At 38.1% G+C, this 24,843-nt stretch overlaps 1 long non-coding RNA gene across 18 annotated transcripts in view; it reads left to right on the top strand.

The window, feature by feature from the left end:
• The first annotated feature begins 5,462 nt into the window (after positions 1-5,462).
• Positions 5,463-24,843, top strand: part of LOC107314431 — a 301,532-nt gene continuing 282,151 nt past the window's right edge. For 17 of the 18 annotated variants that reach the window (XR_004307622.1, XR_004307632.1, XR_004307630.1 and 14 more), the window contains exons 1-2: positions 5,463-5,655; positions 12,354-23,493. This is a non-coding gene — a long non-coding RNA (uncharacterized LOC107314431). The remainder of the gene's footprint in view (positions 5,656-12,353; positions 23,494-24,843) is intronic. The other variant, XR_004307616.1, reaches the window with a different exon arrangement.

The raw sequence follows: 24,843 nt of genomic DNA, 5'->3' as shown, positions 1-24,843 counted from the left end.
AGGATAATTCAACATGGATGTCATGCACTCTAATGAGATACATGTTCATGGTAAAGGGGAGAGGCAGAGGGAGAGAAACTGAAGATACAGTGCTCAGAAATGATATGTTTTTAGGTGGAACTGATGACTTGAGAGAGTTCTGAAGTGTTTTCAGAGCCACGTAGGAACCTGAATTTGACATTTCTCATCCAAGCAGTGACTATACACCCAAAACTGACAGCCGATTTATAAAATTCCACCTCAGAGATGGATGTTTGTTTTAAAGACAAACCAGAACAAAAATACTGAAGAACAACATTCTTTTACAAATAGAGCCGATGTCTTGAAAGACAGAACAAAGACTTGATCACAATATGCAGAAGAATACTGACTGTGCAAAGGTATTTGCACTGCAAATATACGCTGTTACTAATGGGCTATTTTGACTTTTTTTTTTTTTTAATTGTCGATACAAGTAAAAAAAAAAATTTGTAAACAGAGGCAAATTTGATAATGAAATGGGCCTCTGAATGTATTTTATATGCAAAGTCTTTATGAATTACTATAATTGCAGTAGATATAGAGCCAAACCTTAAAAATAATTGACAAGGGTAAAGATGGAAGACAGAACTACGTAACTCTTGCTAGTGAATAAAGATAAATCAAGAGCTGCAGACCTTTTGAAATATAAGCCCTCATAAAACACTGGTCATTTATACCTATTTTGCCAAAGCCCTGAGAACAACAAACCTGGTCCATTATTTTAAACATTTAGCTGGAGATTCTTGTGAAAGCTGTCAAAGTCTTAGGATTAGCAGCTAGGATGGAAAGGAAGTAGCTTCTAGACTCAAACTTGCATGCAGCAAGCTAAGGACATAATAATACAAAAAAGACATGATGGTTTATAGGAATGTCTAATTTCAGTGTAATGGGAAATGACTCAGGTATGTAACTAGCCTAGCCAAATGGTCCACAACTAAACAAGCACCTCATTTCCACCAAAATAACAAGGAGGAAAGAAAAGTGAAGACAAATCTAAACAAGGGGGAGGGGAAAGGTATGCAGAGAAAGCTGTAGATTGGGAAATGTGATCTCCGAAGAACGTAACACTAAACTTCCCAAATTGCACTGCCTGTTATTCTTTGATCAGAGAAAGGGAGTCCTATCTCTGAGTGAACTGCTTGCTCTCATTCTGACCTTTAAATGCAGTGTACCTCTTTTCTTATCTATGTTACGAGTAGTAAAAAGGAAAAGATTGTGGGGAGGTTTTCATTAGGTTCAGTAATGCACTCTGACCCTTTGGATGGCAGAGCAAAAAATACAAAAGGAAATGAGGGCACATGAGGTTTGTGAAACTGAGCCAAATACTTCTTACCACTCTAGCTGAGTGACAGGAGCTTGTATGGTCAAAGAATCCTCTCACTCCAAATTGATGTCTCTTGCAGTCTGACAGAGCCACGGAATATGAATTTATGCTACTATATGTATAAAACTGTGATAATATAACTTGAAATTACCAAAACCAAGCTTTTGGGATTAAAGAATTACCAGACTTGAGGTTGGCTGATTAATGTGAATTGGCTCTGCTTGTGCGGATGCAATAGGATGCAGACTCACCAGGGATAGATTCACATGGATTTATTCATATAGAGAGTTCAGCTAAGGCTGTATGATCAAGCTTAAGGCTGACTTTTCAGGCTGTCTGAACTTCAACAGCTTGGTTTTGCTATCTCAGTGTTTTGTGTTTCTGGAAGCTAGCTTGTTATTTCCTACTTTAAAAGAAGGGAATCGTCTAAATAAAACTTCTACCCACTGCATACTGAGACTAGCACAGGCTCACCAGCATGGTTTGAACAATCCAGTTAGTTGCAGGTACTGGGTTTGATCTGAAGATCTAATCTGTCTTGACCTATTCTTCATCTCTGCCTGTCATAATCTTCTTCAACTCATATTTTTCCATTTCACCATTTTCTGAATGTTCTCAATGTTATCTATAATCTACATAATGAGTAAGGAATGTAATAAACTAAGCTTTATAACAAACAAGTTATAGTTGCTACTAGTTGCTAGTTGCTGCTAGTTGCTACGTAGTTGCTACTAGTCCCATCACGTGTTTGGAAACAGGTCATTTTGAGTTGTTTTGCGATGTCCTTAGGCAGGATCAGGCATCTTGGAGAGCATGGCAGCAGTTGAAGGTGACTCACACCAGCACAAACACCTGTAAGTCATCTCCAGGGTTTGTAAATCTGTGAATATTTTGATGGGACTCAAAATTAATCCCCTTTATTTCTTAAAGTAGGAAGAAATATTGAGGCAGAAGGAAGACCAAGGTATATCCTCTTTGTTTTAAGGTATTAAATACAGGAAGATTTATTTTTAGATAAATTACCAGAACTTTTCTAAAAGTGCAGTTCAGTAGACCTGATTATTGTAGGGAAGTCCCTAATTTATATATAAGAACATATTGCTTGTGTTCTTATGACACTATTTGTCTCATTTTTTTCTGTAGTGTCGTGTTCCACTGTTAAAACAATCCATTCATAGTTATGCATCTATATATATATATTCATGTATATATATATATGTATATTGATTGTAGAGTTTATAGAAAAGATAACACCACTTAAATGATGTGATGTCTGATGTAACACTCTGGTGTGATGCTGCATTTTATCTGATGAGTGTAGCCCGCAGTAAGATTAAACATGGAAAAAATAGAACCTCATTGACTGTTAAAAATAACTTAAGTTCTGGCTGTCATATAAATAGTACTAATTCTTTAACATTTTTCCAATGTTTCCTCAGAGGCATTTGGAAGAAACGTGCTTTTTTCCATTGCTCACATGTAAAGTAGTTGAGTTTCCTCAGGATTATCAGTAGGAGAGGTCAATATAGAGGCTGTTCTAAAATGTACAGGGTCAACTCAAAAAACCCCTAAATATACTAACATACATAATATTTGCTTAAAAATCTGCACTGATAATCTATTGATTAGGTATTCTGAGGTACATTTTAGCCTCGCTTACCATTCTAGGACCGAGGAGGGAACTAACTTATATACATGACAGTATGTATATTATTCAAGTTTGCATGTGCAAATACTATATATATGTGCAATTCATTCAGAACACTTAAGTTTACTTATCTGTAGTTCTTGTGTGATAAAATACACAAAATAAGAAAGTAAATGAATTTTTTTTTTCCTGTGCTATGAATTCATAGCTTGAGAATAACAAAATAAAAATTTTGTACAGATGCTCCAAGAAATAAAATATAACTTGGTATTTTTGAGTTGGGAAGGGTAAGCAGCAACATGCTGTCTTGTGTTAATAGTGAGCAACTGTAGCCCAGACAGTCATCAGCATCCTCTGAACTTGGCAGAGACAGAGTAGTGCCATCTAGGCAGAAGGTGCTGCTTTCTGCAACTGTCAGGATCTCTGTGAGAGATAATATTCAGTAGAGCCCAAGAGTATGGTAGCTCAAGACTTGATGTTGGATCTTGAAGATCCCACTGTGCTCAGAGCATGGTGTCAGCTCGAAGGCTGATTTCCCGGTCCCCCATGGCAGGATGAACTATACCATAGCAGTGTTTTAGAGCTGCTGGTTGAGTTGCATCTGTTGAGACAACACAGATGTTTCTCCATGTTGGAAATGAAATGATTTGTGTTAAAACAAACAAACAAAAAATAAACTCACCCTAAGGAATGACATGCAAGTTCAGGCAGGACAGGCTCTGAGCATCTGATGTAGTATAGGTATCCTTGTTCATTGCAGGGGTGTCAGACCAGACCACCCTTAAGGGTCCCTTCCGATTTAAATGATTCTCTGACTTTATTAAAGCAATGGATTGACTATTTTTAAAGTTCATTTTTGTAACTGAGAGAGGAAAATTAGTGGCTCTTTTACTGCATCAGGCTAACAGCCCTGGGAATACTCTATTCCTCTCCTGCTTGGTAGACAGTACATTTGAAGAGATAATAACAGCATGCATTGTATCATAGCTTTATGATCACTCATCAGCTTTGGGGAGTCTGTGGAATAAAAGGCCCCCAGACTGGACAAGGTTGAGAGGTTGAGGCTATAACCAGACTTTTTGTTCCTGAGATGGCCAGAGCCATTACTGAACAACAGACAACTGTGAATAGATGTTGGGCATCTTTGCTTTACTGCTGCTCGCTTGTTCAAGGATACTCTTGTCCTCCTTCTGCCCTGTCTACATTTGACAAGTTTGCCTTCAGCAGATATGACAGGCACTGGTGGGGGTCACTGGCCCAATTCCACATTTCCACACTTGGCTTGCTCCAAGTTCACTGGCCTGAACTAATGTCTCCAATGGAGGTCGTACTACTGAACATTATGAGTTTTTATATATTAAACATGCATTAGTGGTTCTACCCCGCTTATCTGACAGCTGTAGAAAAATAAAGAAAATTCAGTTTGAACTTTAAAAAGCAGGGCTTAATTTATGTCCAGTACTTTTGTTCCCCACTTTCTTTTTCATTTGCCAATTGCAAAGCTCAAGGGAGATAATAAAATGGAGGAGCTGCTACTTTATACGTCCACGTGCTTCCAAGTGCTTGTGCCTTACTGGGTGAGCTAAAGCTAAAACTAGGAAAAAGAGTTTTCAGATGGAAATTTGATTAAACAATGCAATCATCTGTCCCACAATCTGTTTTTTTATAAGGAAAGTATTTTTTTTTTTTCCAGGGGGAATTTTCTTTCAGAGGGTTTTGTATGAAAAAGCAGACGTCATGAATACTGATGGGAAGGGCTCAGTGTTTTGTTATTTCTGTATAACAAAGACAAAATGCTTTAATAAAATCAGAAAACACAGATGTTACTTTAAGTGTATTTTGCATCTTTTATTTATTTATTTATTTATTAAAGTTGGGAACAATCCTCCCCTCAGACTGACAATAGCAGCTCATGACAGGCAAAATTAGCAGCTGGAAACTTTGCCAAAAAATTAGACTTTTTACTTTGTTGTTATTGTTTGGGATTTTCTTAGATGGTGAAAGGCATGCTTGAAGGAAGAGGCATGTTTGAGTTGAAAGCCCTTGCTTCTCGGTTTCAGTACAGTGTGACTGGATTTCAGTTTTTATAAACAGTTTAAAATGGGAACAAGCTCAGCTCTGTGTTTGGAAATTGCCCCATTGTATTTTTCTCTTTAATGTCTGAGAACTTTAGAGGAAAGCTCTTGTGGTTTGATAATATGTACTTCTCACATTGACTTCAAGATATTGCATTTTTATGGTGAAAATCATCAAAGTTTCTGTACGTTGTAGAAAAAAGCAGCATTTATCAGAAAGCTGGAGATGATACCTTGTCACTCAGACTCATTACTAAATAATGAACACAGTGAACTAATTTTGTTCCTGTTTGCACAGTAATTTTGACAGCTGCCCTCAGAGTGCCCAGAGCTAAGAAGGACTGTGGTTGGCCAGCATAGAGTGTGGGTCTTTTGGTAATGTTCTCTTTTGTTCTTTCAGGGTGTAAGCTATTTGGAGGAAGGATCGCACCTCTGGATCCATACTGTATATAAGAAATCTTCGGAAAACTGAGAAAATCTATCCTCCAACACTGGAAGACGATATTACTGTCAAAATAAATAATCAGTATTTGGGATATCTGGCTTCTTTTCTCCAAATCCTCTGTGAATTTAAGCAAGTCATTCAGGTAAATATGTCCTTATGGCATATGGTAGGGAACACTTAGAAACCATAACAGCTTTATTGCAGAGTAATATTGACACAATTTGAATGCACGTGAACTTAAAAATTGAAGAAGAAATTGTGCTGTAACTGGAAGAGGAAATACCACTGTCTTCATTCCTTTTCAAAAGGCAAAACCATGTTATATTTTTATGTCAAACTGCCTAGTATGTAAATCTTCCTGAAGGAGGTGTGTTAACTGTAACAGCATAATTCAACAGAAAATAATAGGTTTTATTTTGAAGAAAATTCCCTGAAATACTTTATGATTTCTAGTGTGCAGTTGCTGAAACAAACATGTCATTATTGACAATTATTGTCCTAGGTTAGGTTCTGTGAGGGGATTTGCTGTTTTAGTGTGGTTCTGTCCTTACTGATATTTGAATTCTTCCAGGATGACTACTCAGTTATTCTTCATTTCACCTCTTTTAACCAATCCTCTATCTGTTCAGGGACTCTGCATTTCATTTAGTGATTTTTGAATTTTTTTTACTGGATTTTCTTCAGCAAATTCACCTGGAGGTGTAGAAAATGTTATATTTACAAGGTCTACCTATACACATGTAAATACTATTGTTATTTGTCTGTATTAGAGATTGTATGCAGGAGAATCTTGTTGGTGGGATTTTGCTTCTTTGGGTTATTTATCCAACTCTACTGCACATTAGCAATGGAGTAGTATCAGATACCCTCAACCAAATTGAAATCGGTAGAACAAGTGAGCTGCTATGAGGCTCATATCATTAGCCGGACAGATGAATTTTCAAGCAACAGGCTATTCTTATGGGCTTGTGGGAGAATCAGGACTATTTTTGTCAATAACAACAACAAGAAGAAAAGAATTCAGGGGGTGACAGAGGGACAGGAGGAGGCTTCAGTGGAAATGCAAGAGAAGGAAAATATTTTTTGCTTCAGAAAACATCTTGTATGCAGAAAGTATAGTACTAGTACTGTGAGAAACATGGTGCTGAGGTTTCTGGCCTCTCACATGGTTTGTTTATAAGGACCATTCCCTATCACTTCCATTTGGAATCGTTACTGAGCACTTGCAACTGCACACAAGCAAATGGAGCAGAAGAGCCTAATTAAAGTTACAGGGATTTCTTTATAACAGAGCAAATGTTGATTTAACGATACAGTTACAAGTCACAAAGAAATCAGAGCAGACGCACCAAGTTTTATACATTTTTGGCAAAGCAAGTGGGAAACTGTGTGCTGAAGTGAGGTCAACAGATGGGATGGAGGAAGAGAGGTGCAGGAGGGGGAGAAAACTACACGCTCATGTGTAAAACCAAAAAAGCCCCCCAAGTCTCAAACAATCAGACAAAGAAAAGTGGAGAGATAAACCTTGGAAGAAACAGATTTTTTAAACAAAGTTTGCCAAGTAAGCAAACTTTTTTTGGAAGGCAGATGCAAAGTGCCTTTTCACTTCATTTTGGATAGAAATGAGTGAACACATGCTGGGCTTTAATAAATCTTGGCATAACCACAATAGGCAAACTCAGACCTGTGCTGGATTTTGGTGAATGTTACCAAGCCTTTTTGTGTTCTTCCATCTCTTCTGCTTTGGAAAATAAGTAAATCAGCGGTATACAGAACTGTAACTCCTTCATCCTACATTAGGACAGAAACAGGGCAGGTGGATTGCACACATAACATCTATGGAATATCTAGTATTTTGAATTCTACTATTTTCAGTTCAGGACTGGGAATCAGAATTCAACAGTTCAAACACTTATCCCTGTTTGGTAACTGGCCCTGGAGCAAAGCTTAGTTAAGTTTACATCTTCAAAATTCACTGTACAGTGTGAACTAATACCTTACCCTCTTAACTTCTGAATTCATTCTCAGAGGTTCAGCTCCCAAATTTCATTCTTAAGTTCCTTCTGCTGCTGCTAATTAATCTAATTTTCACAAAATCCAAGACATAGAAATATCCTCTGTGAATCCTGTTTTTCCCTTTCATGACAGAAGATAGTCTAGTTGCTGACACTGCATTTTATGTTTACTATTTTTGGTCATTATTTTCTTTGCTTTAGAAAAGCATTGTGATATTTCATAACAAGTTTGCACAGCAATGTAGTCTTGTCTCTGGAGTTGCTATAATCTCTTCTCAGCCTAGCAGCATTGTGCTGTCTATTGCTTATTTTTTTATGATTTTATTAGGACAGAGATCAGGAGTGAAATCTCAACTCTGTGAAAACAAATTCAGTCTTTAAAAGAATCATCATTTTATCTCAAATCTGGTTATTTGCTTAGCACGCTTGGATAAGTCATAATAGTAATTGTTAACATGTATAATGCTCTGATCCCTGCCAAGTATTCTGGATAAAGACTTAATGCATTTGGTAAATCTGGGGTTTGCTAGAATCAGGCTATTGCAACTGCATCTAACATGGACAGAATGCTCAGTGGGAATATTATCCTAACTGAAGGTATGTTGAAGTTGGTGAACCTTATGACATATCACATATTTATAACAAGCCCTAAAGTTTCATCAAATATACACTTGGCAAATGCCTACCAGTCCATTTTTTTTCTGGGCTGCCATAAGCTTTTTGGAGATATGTTTTAACACAGAGAATATTTTTAACTTGTGAATTTTACTCTTCCAACACTTGGATTTTGTACAAATCCTGTAGTTCATGAATCAAAGCAATTGAGATCACAGACAGTGCAAACAGGGAATGTCTGACACATGAGTATTCTGTATCTAGAAGAAAAGGTTTGCAAAATCCTTGATGTTGTTACAGCATACAGAATCTGAAGGTAACACCGAAAGCCAGAGGAGCTGCCCTGGTTGAAAGGAGGTTTTTTTTTCTGAGTTAAATATAGAAATGTTAAGTTTGGAAAGACCACAGAGATCATCTTGTCCAATCATTAGCCTATGCCTGTGACCGCTCTAGACCGTGTCCCTTGGTGTCACATCTGCCCTTTTCTTGAACACCTCCAGGGATGGAGACTCTACCACCTCCCTGAGCAGCCTGTTCCAGTGCCTCACCACTCCTGCTTTATTGTATGGCTGTGGCTTAGCTTTATCTTACTGATGTTTTCATACGAGATCATTATTTTCTCTGTTCAATTACCTATGAATATTCATATTTTGTAGTAATTTGGAACAACCATATTCATAGAATCATAGAATCTATATAATATGTTGGAAAAGACCTAAAAGATCATCCAGTCCAACTGTTCACCTGTTACCAATAGCTCCCACTAAACCATGTCCCTCAACACAACATCCAATTGTTCCTCGAACAACCCCAGGGTTGGTGACTCCACCACCTCCCTGTGCAGTCCATTCCAGTGCCTGATCACCATAGTCCCATTTTCTGGAGGTGAATGCTTTGATCTATCTGTAGATGTATGAAAAGCATCTGCTTTTCCATGCACTGGGGCACAGACAGGATATACTCCAAAATGGAACATATTTTTCCACCTCCTCAGTCCCTTGAAAGCTCTATGAAATTAATGTCTGGGGAAACTATTTTGTTAATGTGTGCTGTAAACTTACCAGTATGAACCTGTGTCATGGAAAGACCGATCTTTTCACAGCTGGTGCAGGTAACTGAATATCCTTACCTTTGTTACTGTGGATTAAATTGATCTTGAAACTTTGTTTCTGTATGGTATGGACAGCACCAAACCATATATGTGATGTCAGGTATGAAACAGAATGTATCCTTCAGTCAGAATAACATGAAGACCTTCTTGAGAACTGAGAGGAAAAATATTTCTCATTCTCTCCCTGTTTTGAACCTGCTGCTGTGTACATGTGATCGGTGGGTCTCCATGTGTGAAATGATTATTTGTTTGTGGTGGAGAAAGGGTGGAAGTATGAATAATCTGAAAGACTATTTGAGAACTAGAAGCAAAAAGTCAGATGTAACTTCAGTGACCTGATTTTTTTTTCTTTTTTTTTTTCTTTTCCCCATTTCTTTTTAATTTGAAAAGGGAGATAAACATAAATGGCATTTTGCAGGGTGAAAAATACCCTTAGTACATCTCAGGTACCCACACTGGACCATGTGTTGCTGGGGGGGCTCTTGCCCCTATAGATTTCCCGCTGCGATCAGTCACAAATAAGATTATTAATAATTTTTAGGCCAAAATTAGATTAATTGACTGGGACTTAAAATGTTAGGTTAGGTGGGTATACTTAACTTTTCTAATGTTCAGGCTATTTGTAACTTGTAGTCCGTTTTCTGTGACTGGACATTAACCAATTAATTCAGGTATCTGCTTGTTTTTCATTGAAAGGGTTCATTCAGGTGTAGTTTTCATGCTGTATTTTGGATATACTGACATAGAGGTCAGGTATTTACCTAAAAGTATTGGCAACTGATGAAGTTAGACAAACATAATCTGCAGTGATAGAAAATGGAGGGGAAGTACAGTCTATATGTCATAGTACTTGTTCAGCACATTAAATGATCTCTCAGCCTGACTCATGCATTTCACTGAATGTGTTGAATGAACAAGGGTTAAATGTGGCTTTCAATTCTCCCCATACCTTTCCTATTATACTGAGCCTCCTGCTCTCACTTTGCGACAGCTCAAAAATTATCAGTTTTCCCTTTGGAGTGAGGTGGAAATACTCTACGGGAACTGCTTACAAAGGTAGCACTCGCCCCAGTGGGATGCTGTGCCTGAGCAAATTTACAAAAGGAAGCTACTCATGAACTCCTGACTCATTTAGAGCTCCTCCAGGTGGTGCACAGCACTCTGCTATGAGCTAAGCACCACATTCTTCTTGTTTTTCCCACGTTACAGATTTCTTCCTTATCTTTTTTGTAGCCATCCATTGCTTGGGCCCTGGTTCTGTGTACAAATCTTACCTGAAAATACAATTTGAACACAAATTGTACATTTTTTTCTACCTAATTCTTCCTTTGTATTCGTGAGTGTGTCTGGATATCTTTGTGTAATGTAGAAAGTTTACCAGAAAGAAATTAAGGGATTACATATGAGATGTGTTATTCATGATGATCCAAACATCCCTATATGATTCTTCAGCTTATTGCTATTGTTTTATGTTTTATTTACGGGGTATATTTTGGGAACAGCTATGGAGGATTAATATGCATCAATACACTTAATACAGAAAGGATGTTAAAACACCAGAATGAAGTCATACTGACAAAGACTGCAATCTGATGTGTGGGTGTCACAGTCATGCATGTAAAAAGTGAATGTAATTCTGAGTATCCTGTGTGTTGTTACTCTTAGGTAAATATTTTGACTCTTGCATAGGAGGACACTTAAATACAGTTGCTACTTACTGAATTATACGTCTGTTGCTCTTTCAGTGTAAGACTTTCCATTTCAGTACTGGCAATGAAGTGAAGGTATAAAATCTGTAAGTGTGGGGGAAGTCAGAGCAGAGCAACTCTCCTTGAGAGGAAATGTTGTGGAGTGGTGATTTGGACAGATATGGAATGCAGAAAGTGGTGAGAAAAAAACAGGCAGTATACACCTTGAGCTGCTATGCAAAAAGAACTTTACATTCTTAGGCTCTGAAAGAAAAATTATGGAGCAAAATAAATTGTCCCTTTGCCTCTTGAACTTCTTAGAATCAAGTTGTGCTGTCAAGTACAACACCAACTGCAGAGATCTTAGCTGAATGATATTGTCACTTTCTCTCTTTTTCTTATCCTTTTTTTCCCCCTTTGCTCTCTTGGGAAACTATTCTGTTTTTGCTGATTTGTATCTATTAGGAACAAATGGCTGCAGAGAGTGTTGACAGGGATCCAGATGACAGTTCTGATAGTTATGGGGAGACTCACAGCAGTGCAGAAAGTCAACCAAAGCTCTGGGCAGCAAAACTGGATTTGAGGAGGGAAAATCCTAGAGCATTTCTAGGCTAATGTCTGGAAACATTCAACCTGTGATGATATCATATGTCATATCTAGCAGGTCAGACCTGGGCATATATTACCATTTCCCATTCTGCATACTTCTGTCTCTGAACAACTCTAGACCTAATGAATGGTGAGGAAAGTGTTCTTAATTCTGCTCTTGGTGTATTACTTCATTATAGAAGGTGATCTGTTTCACTACTTAGTGTGTCCCCATGGCGCAGAACTCCCCTTCCTCCTTCTGGTTGTGATGTTTACTGTAATCTAGAAATTGAGGCAACTGCAAAATCTGTACTCCATCAGCAAAGAACAGTGATGTCTTTTGCTTTGCGTTTGTCTGCAGTTGAGTCTGGCACAAGTGGGCACAACTTCGGAGATGGGTTCAAAAAACACTGAGGTTAGGGCAGTTCTTCATGTAAGTTATGTTTTTATTTACACGTTAATGGCAGTTCTGTCTGGAAACCCTCATATGTTTTGCCAGGTACCCTGATACCTGGTAGCTATTCTGACATTCCACCAATTGTTAGCGGACTTCTGCCAAGCTGTTTCTCTTTTGTTATGAAAGAGATAAAAATAAAATGGGCTGGACCTTGATCAAGAAATGATTTTAGATACAGCTTGGCAACAGAAGTGACCCTCAGCAACATTTTCCATTGTACAGTCGCTTTATTTCTTAAGCGGGCAGTATGATAAATTGCTAAATTCAGGTCAGACAGCTTAAAGTGCAGAACAAAAACAATGACAGCATGGAAAATAAAAAGGGTGTCCAGCATTGTGAGTTTAAATTTAAATTCGTCTCTTTCAGGAAGCAGACTTTTGCAACAAAGATGGAAACACCTCAGAGGAATATGTCTTCAGCCTAATGAGAAGGAATACCTTTCAAATTCACTAAGGAAAGTGGGATAAATCCTTTCTTTTGAAAAATGGATGAATGAGAGCTAATTTTTCTTCAGCTCTCTCCATTTATGTAGCAATAATTCTACGGTGTCTGATTTATTTATTTATTTACTTATTTATTTTGTTTCCTTCAAGTTCTCCAACTGTCTCTTTTCTTTTTTTAAAAGGTTAAGATGCCAGCAGTAAAATCAATTGCCTCTTTATCTGTATCTTGTTCTCACAGAATAAAAGGTGCAAGGAATGGGCTTAGAATGGTGGATCACTGCCTGTTCAGTACAACTCTGTGATAATTTCAGGGAATACTTCAGAAAATCTTATTGGACACTTACTAACATTCTCAGAAGTTGGGTGCTTTGATCCTCTTGAATATAACAGGGTTTAGGAATCTTTGAATAATATCAGATATGCAAATGCCTGTGTAAATTTAAGCACTGTTTTTTAACCCAGTAAAATCAGTGAAAGCTACAACACTACAAAATCTTTGTAGATGTGACTTTAGGCCCTTCAGTGTGTCATGAAACAGTGTGGGCTGTTTAATCATGAACATGGTTTAGAAAAGGATGTCTTGAATGCGAGTATACCTTGCTCCTGAGAGTGATATCACTGCTGTATCAAATATCTCATAGTCTCATCAGTTTTTTACCTATAAATGTTACTTATCTATGTTCAGCATCTTCATGGATTCATAGAAACCTATGAGTTGGAAGGGACCCTTAAAGTTTGCCTGGTTTAACTCCCCTGCAACTAACAGGGACACATATACCCTCTGTAATCAAAATATTGGCAGATGTGCTTACAAATGTGGCTGTTTTAAAAAGAATGGAAGTAATGTAAATATGTAAATAATTAAGAATTTACTTGATCAAAATATGCATATTTAGTTATTGAGACCTCTTTTCCCAACCCAGCTTCTTCATGATTTTTAATACAATTTTTGAACAATTTCCTCTATACCAAGATTTTGTTTGTGATGAAACATATGAAGGTTGAATACAAAATTCCAAATATTCCTGCAATGCAGCATTTTGGTGGAAGACTTAAATCCCTGCTGTGTGGTGTGATAGAATGCCTTCTTCCCTATTTGTCCCTTTTTCTGCGCTTAATCACATGACAAACTCATGACCAATTTACTTTTCGCTGGCATGCTGTGATTTTCTAGGATTTTGGTTCTAATTGAACAAGAAAGTTTTAGACAGTTTCCCGGAGTTACAGGTTTGAGTGACCATCTGGGGGGCTGAAAGAGTCATTAAGTTTTCATGTCGCTTCCCCCCATTGTCTTTCTTTAGACAACCCATAAGGATTCCAGTTAGCAACTTTATGTAACGCTGGAATGATTTTGTGTGTCATGGAAACACCTGTCTGCTGAGAAGAAAACTGAGGCTTCCAACTTAAAAAAGATAAGTAGCTCAGCAGAGATCTGTCAGTTAGGAGCAATGTTTGCTCGTAGCAATCTGGTACAGGCAGATTCACATCCATGAGCAAAACCTGAAGTATGCAGTTGCCTGAGCAGCCTGTTTGTTCGGGGAAAGCAGGTTAGCATACAGCAAAATTTTCTTTATCAGGTCATGGAATAGCACTGGCACAGCTTGGAGAGTGCTTGACTATATTTCTAATGCTCTCTTTCTACAGAATTCTCATCTACACCTAACTTAGCTTTTTCTGTGGAGCGCTTGTATCTGGTGTGGATTAGGGTACATCCCAAGAACAATCAGGGCTAAAATGAATCTTTCCCTTCAGAGGGGTCCCACCTTCAGGTTTGTTAGCTGATTTCATAATTAAGTGGCAAATTCAAAGCGTTAGAGAGAAATGTATTTTATTTGTTTTCACATTTGGGTTTCCTATTAAAGTCAGATTTGTTTTCCTCCTTCAGAATCAGGCAGATCCTTTGCATTCAGTACCTGTAGTGCTGATTTGCTTGGGAATTGGCCTGTCAGTAGTGAATTTCAATGTTTTTAATGAATTCTCACCACTTAGTCCTCCTTCTGTTTTTCTATTCAATTGTTCTGATTTTTCAGTTTTGTCCTAAAATCTTGTTCAGTGTCTTGTGTTTACAAAAGCTGCCTTCTACTGCAGTGACAGCTGCATTTCAGGAAGTGGCTTTCCTATCATTTTCTGGTGTATAATTTCCAAAGCAGCTTGAAATCAGGGAAATATTTTTTATACAGCACCCTCTTAATTCCAGGCCCTCTCTGGAAATGATAGATTCTATTTCCCTGCCCAGAGGGCTTCTCAGTAACTTTTAAGAGTAGTGTAGAAGAGCAATGGAAATCAGAATGGGTAGTGGAATCAGAAAGCATTATGGAATACGTGGAGATGAACAGTTGTGCAGTAATTCTTTCCTTTGGCTGATTAGTTCAGATATATAAACAGGTGTGTCGGAAATAATGTCCTGCAGCAACAATTATGAGGGCTGCTCTGAAAGTTATGCCTCCTGTTTTATGATTTTCATCAGAGCTGGATTTTGGTGATGAACAGTAGAGGCTGAATCTTCCTGCCAGTATTCCATTACATTTTGTTGCTGTGCAACAGATGGCAGCAGAAGGGCAGTCTGACAAAATGGTGTCTGACATGGACACTTACCCAAAGCAAAGGAGAAATCCTCCATGCAGAAACAACAGCACCCCTTGACAATCATCAACAGTTGCTGAACATTTATGGAGGCCAAATAATGAATATGTAAACAGGGAGGTGGTTGGTGATGTGTTTCAGCAGTGATGACAGTGGGACACCTCTGCTGGTGGAGACTTCCACAAGTATGGCATGAAACATCTTTTTCATCACTGCTGAAAATGCAGTAATAATGGTGATGGCTGTGTTTGAAAAAACTGTTTTGTGCCTGAGGATTTTCTGCCTTGAATAGTGTTGTTGTGCTCTTTGTTTTGCTTGTAGTTTCCAGGAAAATAAATAGGAAGCATTACTTTTGGAGCCACCTAAATGATTATTATGTATGTTGTGGGAATGATTAGTGACTGAAGAAAGAAAAAGAAAAATATAATGAAGCAATAGAGTGGAAATAGCAGAAAGTAGTCCTAGTGCATCAATTGGTTTGGAATATGTCTATGTTTTAGGTGTATATCTGAATTTTATGCTCCAGGACTTCCAGTAAGTTAGGTATGTGTTGAAGATCAGTTTTGCTAAGTGGCTGCTCTAATTTTGTACTGAGTCCTTTGAAATATTTCTTCTGGCTAAGATTGGAAGAAATTAGGATTAGGTAGGCAGAAGAAAGGAAACTGAGATTTGAGTCACCTTCTTTCAGTTTTGGAACAAACAGCAACAGCCCATGTTTTAATATTTTTCCTGCCTTGTCCCAGCTGTAAGTTGTGCAGTCAACCTCTGAACTGACAGACTGAAAACAGTGCACGGCATTTGACCCTTAATGCCAGCAGAAGTAAATAGGCAGTGGAAGGCTTGCAATTTTTCCAGTGTTTTTAGCCTTCTGTCAGTACAAGGTACCAAATTCCTTTCTATTTTGGTGGGTTTTTTTCTATTTTTTTAATTATACAGTCTTTGTCTTGGCAAAGAGATTTGCATTTACTTCTCTTTTGTAGAATTTCTGTCCACATATGTTATCAGCTATAAAAAGGCAAGAGCAGGAAATCTTGTCCTTGACTTACCCAGTAGAATGAAAAAAAAAAAAAAAAAAAAAAAAGAAAAAGCTGTTTCCTATGACTTTGTTCTGTTGGTAATTGCTGTAAGAAGGCTGCCAAAAGGAGCAGTATCTGTCTTCAGGTCAGGATAGTAAACTGTGGTGTCCTGTCATACTCAAGAAAACACAATTTTTATTTCCTGTGGAGAGAAGTAAAGCGGATATTCATTCTGAAAGCGAACCCTGTGAGCGGGGTTAATGCACTGAATGTGGGCGAGAACAGCAAGGAAGACAGGGTGGCATGATGAGAATAGGCTGCTGTGTTTGAAGGAGGCTCTGTAGCCTCCATTACTGAATCTCAATTTATAGATTCACAATTTAAAAGTTAAGCTTTTGGTCTGGACTAGTTGTTTCAGATCATACCACTGTGAGTGGTAAGAAAGGGACAGATTCACCTCAAGAGGGTCATTATTACCTGAAATATAATTATTAATACTTGGGATTTAATACTTGTTGGATAGAATGATTGAATCATAGTAGCATTTCAGTTAGAAGGAACCCTTAAGAGCCATCTGGTCCAATTCCCCTGCAATGGACAGGAACACCTATACTTGATCAGGTGCTCAAAGCCCTGTCCAGGCTGGAGTGCGGTGTTTCCAAGGATGGGGCATCCATGACCTCTCAGGGCAACCTGTGCCACTGCCTCACTGCCCTTATTGTAAAAACTTCTTCCTTTTTATTTTATTTTTTTCCCCCTTCTTTTTTCTTTATATATAGTCAAGTTCTCTCCCTTTTAGTTTGAAACTATTTCCTCTTGTCCTGTCACAACTGCCCCTTTAAAAAGTCTGTCCTCCCCTTTCGTATAGTCCCCCTTTAGATACTTGAAGGTCACTACCAGGTCTCACCTGATAGCAGAGTGTGAATAATTCTTTTGAAACTCTTACCTGCCTCAATTGCCTACAATGAGAGCTTAGATGGTAGGTCTTTTAGGCTAATATGTAGTTAAAACTTGGTCAGCATGATGTAAGGATGCAGCTTGGACAGTGCTGAAGTAGAATCCCTGCAAAGGCAAAACTTAGGCAACAGGGCTCAAACAAAGGGTCACAAACTTGTGCCACAAATGTCCCTTCTGCAAACTCTGTCCAGCTTGAGATGCAGGAAAAGCTATTCTTTCTGCTTTCAGCTTAGCTGGAACACTGACAGATCCCAGGGACAATAGGATCATACCACATTCATCAGGAAAGCACAAAGCAACGTGAGTTTACCTTAATGCCTGGATAATAATAGTAAACTATGGAAGGTTAAAGAAAGAGAGACTGGGGAGAGGAGATAGCAATCCTCTCTCCTGCCTGGTTTATATAAGCAGCACTTCCTTTTGTGCTTCTCCGTTTACTTGGCTAGTGAACTCAGGGCTCTTTGTTTCAGCCTTCTTTAATCATTGCTAATAAGGAAATTGCTCTGTATTCTTTCACTTACGCTGCACTAACACTGAGGACACGGAGTATCCAGCTAATATATTCCATGGTTAATTAGCCCTGGAAAAATTTGGACTTGAGTTACATTTCTTTCCTCTGGAGGTAGATCTGATGCAGGGAGTAACTGATTGAATGAAAAAAAATGTGGTCTTATGGCTTCTCCTTTTGGTCCTAGAAAATGAGCAGTAGTGAACTCTGGATCTCTGTGTCCATTTTCCAGTACCTGACAATCTATACAATTGAGATGCCTACAGTGAATGGTGTAATTTTCTGCATTGTTTGTTCTGGAAGGAGAATAGAATTTTTATATGCCAAGCATCCCTAGGAGATGGCTGAGCTTGTCATTTTTGCATGTAGTGGTCTCATGTCTTCCCAGCAGCACAGACAAAAGTGTAGTCTGACTTACCTCACATACTGTGAACAAAATTTACTAAATGTGTTCTACACTACAGCAAGGGCCGTGCACTTATGCTCAGTTTTTTCCAAGTCTTCTGAACATTAAAATGGCTGTTCCCTTCAGGTAAGCCATCCACCAGCCATCGAGTGAAAATGACTTTCAAGTAGGTCATTCAGTAGCCGTTGAATGGAAAGGCTGTTAATTTAGTTTAGATTGATACTGATTATGCCATTGTTGGTAGCCTCTTAAAAACTCCAGAAGGGAAATTCAGGTAGTCTTAGGATAACTTCCTCTCATGGAGTCTTTTGGGTCCAATTATGTTCCAATCACCCTTACACTCAAAAGTGTTTAAAACTGTTCTAGTCTGACTCAGAAGTGTGCAGAGAGACTGGCAGGTTTGGATGAGTGTGCTGGATGTAAGTTTAAACACAAAGCTAAACTTAAAAGAAAGCCCTAAACTTACTGATGTCTATAGTTAATCATGTACCTGTGGTTAAATGGTGCTCATGTGCTGTAACAGATCTGAACATTGGGTCTATGATCTTGCATACATGTGATAGAAGTCCCATACCTGAAGACACCCAAGGTCAGGCTGAACGAGGCTCTGAGCACCTGATCTAGCGGTAGGTGTCCCTGTTCATTGCAGAGGAGTTGGACCAGATGGCCTTTAAGGATCCCTTCCAACACAAACAATTCTAGGATTCTATTGTAAAAAAGTGCCAATAATTTTTCTGACTTCCATGCTCCTTTTCAATAACTTATAGAATTACAGATTTTTAATCCATAATGTATATCTTTTAGTTTTGCTGGCCATGTTTTACCACCATGATGTCCAAAAACTGAATTCTCAAAGAAATAATATTAACGCAATTTTGCTTCCATTCCCCATTGCTGTTACTTCAGGCCTTGTAAACTGTGGTTGTTTTGGTACTTGAAGTATGGCATCACTGTGGGTCTATAGCAACTCCCTTGTGCGAGATCAAGTCTTTTTATTTTTCTTTTACAATGGGTGAGATGTGTTTAATTTATTGTAGGAAACTCTTAAAGATGTAAGATCCTTTTTAGAGGCTTCTACAATAGCCGTGAAGCACTTATTTAATCCCATTGAATGGAGGTTAGATTTACTAGCTGGGCTAGACATGATTTTTGTTCAGGAGTCATCTTGGAGTACATCGAAGTTTAAAGATCTTTGCAGAAAAACCACGGAGAAACAAAAGGAGTAAATTTTAAAAGGAACTTTGTCAAGGAGTTTTAGATGTTAAACAGATAGAAAAACCATGGTGGCTTGACTGAAGCGAGCGTTGGGTTAGCAGAATTGTTACAGATCCAGTGAGACATGCTAATGAGGCACTTTAAATGCAAGTTTGATGGAAAAAGGGGCAATTTCATACCGAAGTGCAGCAAGGTTACTGAATCAAAGAAAGTACACTTCAGTTCTGCAAAAGGGAACAATGCTTCATTGTCAGATCCTTTTTCTTTTGACTTTAAACATGTTTTAACTACACTATTTACTAAATTGTACAATGTGGCTTGCCCACTGATTGAGAATTTATGACCAGAAACAAACCTGTTAGGGAAAAAAGAAGGACTGAGTGTGATCCATACTGTAGCTGCATAAAATGGTTTGAATGGACTTAACCTGAGCACTGTGGGGGGTGCACAATATGTTTTTCAAGCCCAGGGGCCTAGGATCTGAGTTCAAATAGAATTTAGTCTTTCAATAACAATTTAAAAAAGGGAGAGCATTTGGAGACATCTGTGGTTTCTCAACGTGTGTTAATGTAGATGTCTCAGTTTTGTCTGCTTCAGAATTGTGCCTTGTCAACTCATCCAGCGTGTGAAATTCCTCAGATTGCATCATGCCCGAAATTCACAAGCACCTTGTTTTACTTCCAGTCATTACTTCCAGCTCTTTTGGTGAGAAAACTGAGGCTAACATCAACTCTTGCTCCTGCTTCCATGGAAAATCAATGTAGAAATCTTTAGCTTCCATGAAGGAGGGTCCGGGCTTCTTTATGAGCAGCTTTTGGGGTAAATTTTTACACCTGGGCACAATGTAATGGCCTAGTTTTTGCACACTGTTTGTTAACAGAGTGAGTAAAATATATTTGAAGTGTAAAACAGACGTTGCCCTCATTTAGTTTAGGAGAATTGCCTGGGATAAATTATAAAACCTGTTACTTTGTCTTGCTATGACAGAGCCCCAGATCTAAAATAATCTTCAATTACACATTATTTATTTATTTATTTCCAGGATTGGAAACTTCAGAATGTTTCAGATCTTGAGAAAGGTTGCTCAGCTGGTTTCTAGCTTTAACCTGCAGTTTCGGCTGGATCCCAAAGATGATCGCAGTCAGTAAAAGCAAACAGGACACTAGAATGGAAAAAGTTGGCAGTTCCTTCCTCAGATCTCTAGACAGATTTTTATATGAGGTGTCAAAAATTACTTTAATTGTTCTCCGCAGTTTGCTGCCTTTCATTGGTAAGCTTCTTGCCCATTTTATATCCTAGAAGGATTGCCATGATACGATGGTTCAACTCATACTTTGCAAAATGAACAAGGCATGCTGTATCACTGGGGAGCCTAATATTCCGAAGTCTTTATGCAAGATTTTAGTAAAGCACATAGATAAAATGGGAAAGTTCATTTGTAAATTGCATTAAAAGAAGTCCATATAAAATAAAAGCTATTAGGTACAGCATCAGCTGGACAAGATTAGCTACAGATCTGTGAGCACATTTTAGAGAACTTCTACAGTGCTGTAAAGTAGGCTTTTCATTTGACCCTGCAAACTTGTGAGTTGGGTTTTCAGGAGGTGTTTACATTTGGGACTGGGAATTCTGTATCCTTCCCTCCATCAATATGTATCACGAGTAATTGCATCTAGATACATGTGGATTCATTCAGTAACAGCACATCCTTGCATGAGTTTGTGCTGTTTAAACATCACAGGGTATGTATCACAAATGACTAGAATGAATGTTTTCTGACTGCGTGCATATACTTTGTATCATGGAAAATGCAAAGATCTGGATAATAAAAATTGGAAACTAGGTGGCAGTAATAACCCAGCCATACAGCTCTCCTGTGAGTGAAGATGGGATGACTCATAGCTTTCTGAGGAATCCTGAGGGTCCTGCTGTCCCATGCGGTCCCATGGCTTAGCTATTAATGAGTAGAGAAGCACAGGGCTGTGTGTTCATGTGGGTTAATTTATTTGAAAGCAGAAGATGATTTGTTTTAATTAAAGAGGGGTAACAAGAAGTGAATTGAAAATTATAGGTGAATTAATTAATTGAAAGGAGCTTGTTTAATTGTTAAATAAATTAGAAACAATTTTCTTCATGCAATGAGTGGCAGAAGAGGAGGAGCTGTGTTTGCTTCTGAAACTTGTTACTTACGGTTGTGGCCAGGGGCCAGCAAGTGTTTGAGAGCCCATAAGGAGACTGCTGTTCACATTGATGGTTATATACAGGCTCTAGGGTGGTTATTTCTCTCAAGCCAGAGTAAGATAAAAGCGCTGTGAGTGAAATCAGCAGAATTACTCCGTGGAAGGACTATTATTGTCTCTAAAGCCCTCAGAAGTCCATGATTAACATCCTCACTTATTTAGAGGCATGAACTGAGGTTACAGTCCTAGAAGCATTAGACAACAGTAAGATTTATTGGCTGACTTCATTGTTTAAAAGCAATACTCTCTCCTTAGATTCATACAATTTAATTGCATGTGCAAAGAAGAATGTGATGTCCTTTTCTGGTTAGCAGAACTGCTTGTGCGGCAGGACTGGGCAGAAAGGTTTGGGGAATCCTTTCTCCTGGATGTGGTTATTTGTCTGTCAGCGCTGGATATATGTCATATTTTCCTTATTCCCATACATTGTTTTGTTTGAAACTGGGTCACCTAAATTTCCTCAGAGCTGGCTGAGCTGCCACAAACTCATCTCATTTCAGCCAACATTGCAGACATTTTTTCTGGGTTTGATTTCAATTTATGTAGCTCTTCACACGACAAAGCTCTTTTGATACCTGCTTCTTTTGCAGCTAACAGTTCTGTGCTTCAAGAGATCTTGCTGAGGTTTAAACTCAGAAGTCGACGGCACTCCTGCCTGTAATATAATAAAAGTTGATGTGCCTCCTCTTCTAACTCCTTCTATATCACTTTTTTTTCAGTCTGACTAGGAGTTACCAATGAGTCAATGTCAGCATCTGCTACTTCTCCTTTTATTTATTTATTATTATTATTATTATTATTATTAATGTTTTAAGATATTTCCCCACATCCATTTGTGTTACTACTCCTACCCTTCTGAAAATGGGTTGTAGGATGTGATGAGGTCGTGACTGCAAGATAGAGGAAAAAAAGCCCAGGTTTCACACGTTATCCAGACAATTCATAAAATGCCTCTGTAGAAACCTAGCAGTAATAGAAATGCATTTTGTCTTTGTTGTAGGATTGCTAGGTAGGTGGTCACAGGACTATCTGATAGATAATAGACAACAGTTGATGGTGAAGTTTTACCTTGAAATCAATAGCTCACTTTGCTTTCTAAACTATTCTTGTTTTCCAAAGCTTCCATTTTCATTCCCCTGGGCCAATCTTTATTTGCATAATAGCGAAGTCTATCTCAGTGCTCTCTGGAAAGCGTGATAAGACTTTTTAATTATTATAATTTATTTTTATTTATTTGCTTATATATATATGCATGTGTTCAGGAGTTTGTTATGTCAGGAAAAACTGGTAAGTCTTTGAGGCCAGATGGATTTTAACTGCCTCCAAACTAGAACTCCTACAGGGGTGGAAGGGTTCTTGACCTACTCCTAAGGACATGGGGAACAGGGTATGATTTGGGGGTAACTTGCTCATTGGTGAGTCATGTAAATAAGCACAGCTGGTGCACAGCAGCAATCTTCGCCTGTCTGGAGTATAGGAGCTCTTATGTGGTTATTCTCACCTCTGCAGCTAAGAGCTTACTTATAATCACCAAAACAATACTTGTGAATTTTTTATCTGCATTTTACTGCTTTTAATGATGGACTATCAGCTCATTCTTGCTCTTCTGGAGGCTTAGATGAAAAACTTTTCTGCAGTTCTGGTAGCATTTTAGAACACGTACACTTGTGGACTTTTGTCCTGTTGTCTTCTTTTGATGAGCAGAGTTAAAGGCTGATTGGAGACATGCCAATGTTTTATACTTTAAAAAATGGATATATTCCTACAGAATTATACTGTTGTGAGTTCCTGTTCCTGTTGCAATTTAAAACAAACAAACCAATCTGTGATAAGTACAGTTATCAGCAATATAGGAAAGTTCATAGCAATTACTTTTATAACATCACAGATCTGCTGCAGGTAATTAACATGTATTGCTTTAAGATCCTGGTACACTTTACACTTTACTATCACATCATAAATAGTAGGATATCTGCGATCTCTTTCATGTTTGTGTCTCTGCTTTTGCTTTTCCTTGGGTGTTTACCAGATGACACTTTCTGTCCCTTATTTTTTTTATAGCAGCCCCTTGAATGCCAAAGCTCCTGTTGCTGGAAACCTTACTAAGGAAGGAATAAAAGAGCATATGTAATTTGTAGGTGAGTTTGTTGGCTTCTGTTCTCTTCAAAATTCACCTAAATGCTGCAGAAGTAACTGATACATTTTCCTGCTTAGGGGGATTGCAGAGTCATGCATATCGTAAGTTAACCACAGATAAGTTTTTATCCTTTCTGGTAAAAGCAGAAGCTCCTTTACTTATTTATGGGAAACCAAACATAAATAATTAACTTTGAACACTTGACAGTGAAAATACTGTTTGGATCCATGTATGATCAGAGACAAAAATCAGTGTAAGTACACAGGAAGGAAAATACATTTCTGTGCAGTCTTTTCCCAGTCACGCCGCATAAATTAGTAAAGAAAGGCACCTCTGTTTCAGATAGTTGTGCTTGACTTTAAAAGTGCAACATATATCTTCACTTTCTGAATCTTCAATGGACATTTTTCTCATGCACGTGAATCTTTAGAATCAAGCACAAAAGCTGCTAAAATCTATTGTTATTTTTTTTGTGTGTTTTAATGCCAAGGTAATGATCCCATCAGTGCTGTGAATGGTACACACAGGTTGCAATGAAGGCTTTATATTTCCAAGTAGGAAGGAGGCAATTCCTATTTCTATTTACAGAAACAATAATACACTCTCAAAACCTTCTTGCATGCTTTATTCTAAACGTACATTCATCATGGTAAACCTTCATGTAGTTACAGTTTTAAGCAAGTAGCCCTTGCAAGATTGGAAGCCTTATTTTAAACATATACTAGTTTTGCTGGGCTTTTTATCCATAAAGCTTTGCCCCAAACTATTCCTTTAAAGCAGTATAATGATAACAAAAAGTACATTGGGTCTTACATTTTTGTGCAAGTCCTTCATAATAAATGGTACAAAAGATTTATATACATAAGATACCTTAACGTGAAAGAGCAACTGTTTTTCTTGGGACAGCAACAGGCTGACAGAATAGAACATCAGAAGGCATGGGGAACACTTCAGGAGACAGTATTACAAAGTTATTTCCTGATAGAGAAGCTGGCCAGGATCCTCAGGTTAACTTCACCATCTCCCATTCATCACGTGTTGGACAGGACATAGGGTTAGTGTTCAGTCTGAAAGGGCCCATGTTCTCCAGAGAAATAAAAGGGCAGTGGTACTGAACACTGAGCAAAGGTTGAGGTATACATTCTTTTTGTGTTTACTGAACAGTTGAAGTTATCAACCTTTATGTACTAAGTACAGCAAACCTTCACTGCAGATCTACAGTTATACAGGTCCAAGTAAGCCCTATGTAGTTAGCTTATTCTCCATTTTGAATATATTTAGCTCTACTTGCCTGAACTATAACAGTGGTATAAATGTGGTACTAAGATGCACTATATTATGCATATTTTAA

Source organism: Coturnix japonica, chromosome 5, assembly GCF_001577835.2.
Source record: "Coturnix japonica isolate 7356 chromosome 5, Coturnix japonica 2.1, whole genome shotgun sequence".
Classification (NCBI taxonomy): domain Eukaryota; kingdom Metazoa; phylum Chordata; class Aves; order Galliformes; family Phasianidae; genus Coturnix; species Coturnix japonica.
Note: the sequence above shows the minus strand (reverse complement) of the source record. Positions and strands in the feature narration are given on the sequence as shown.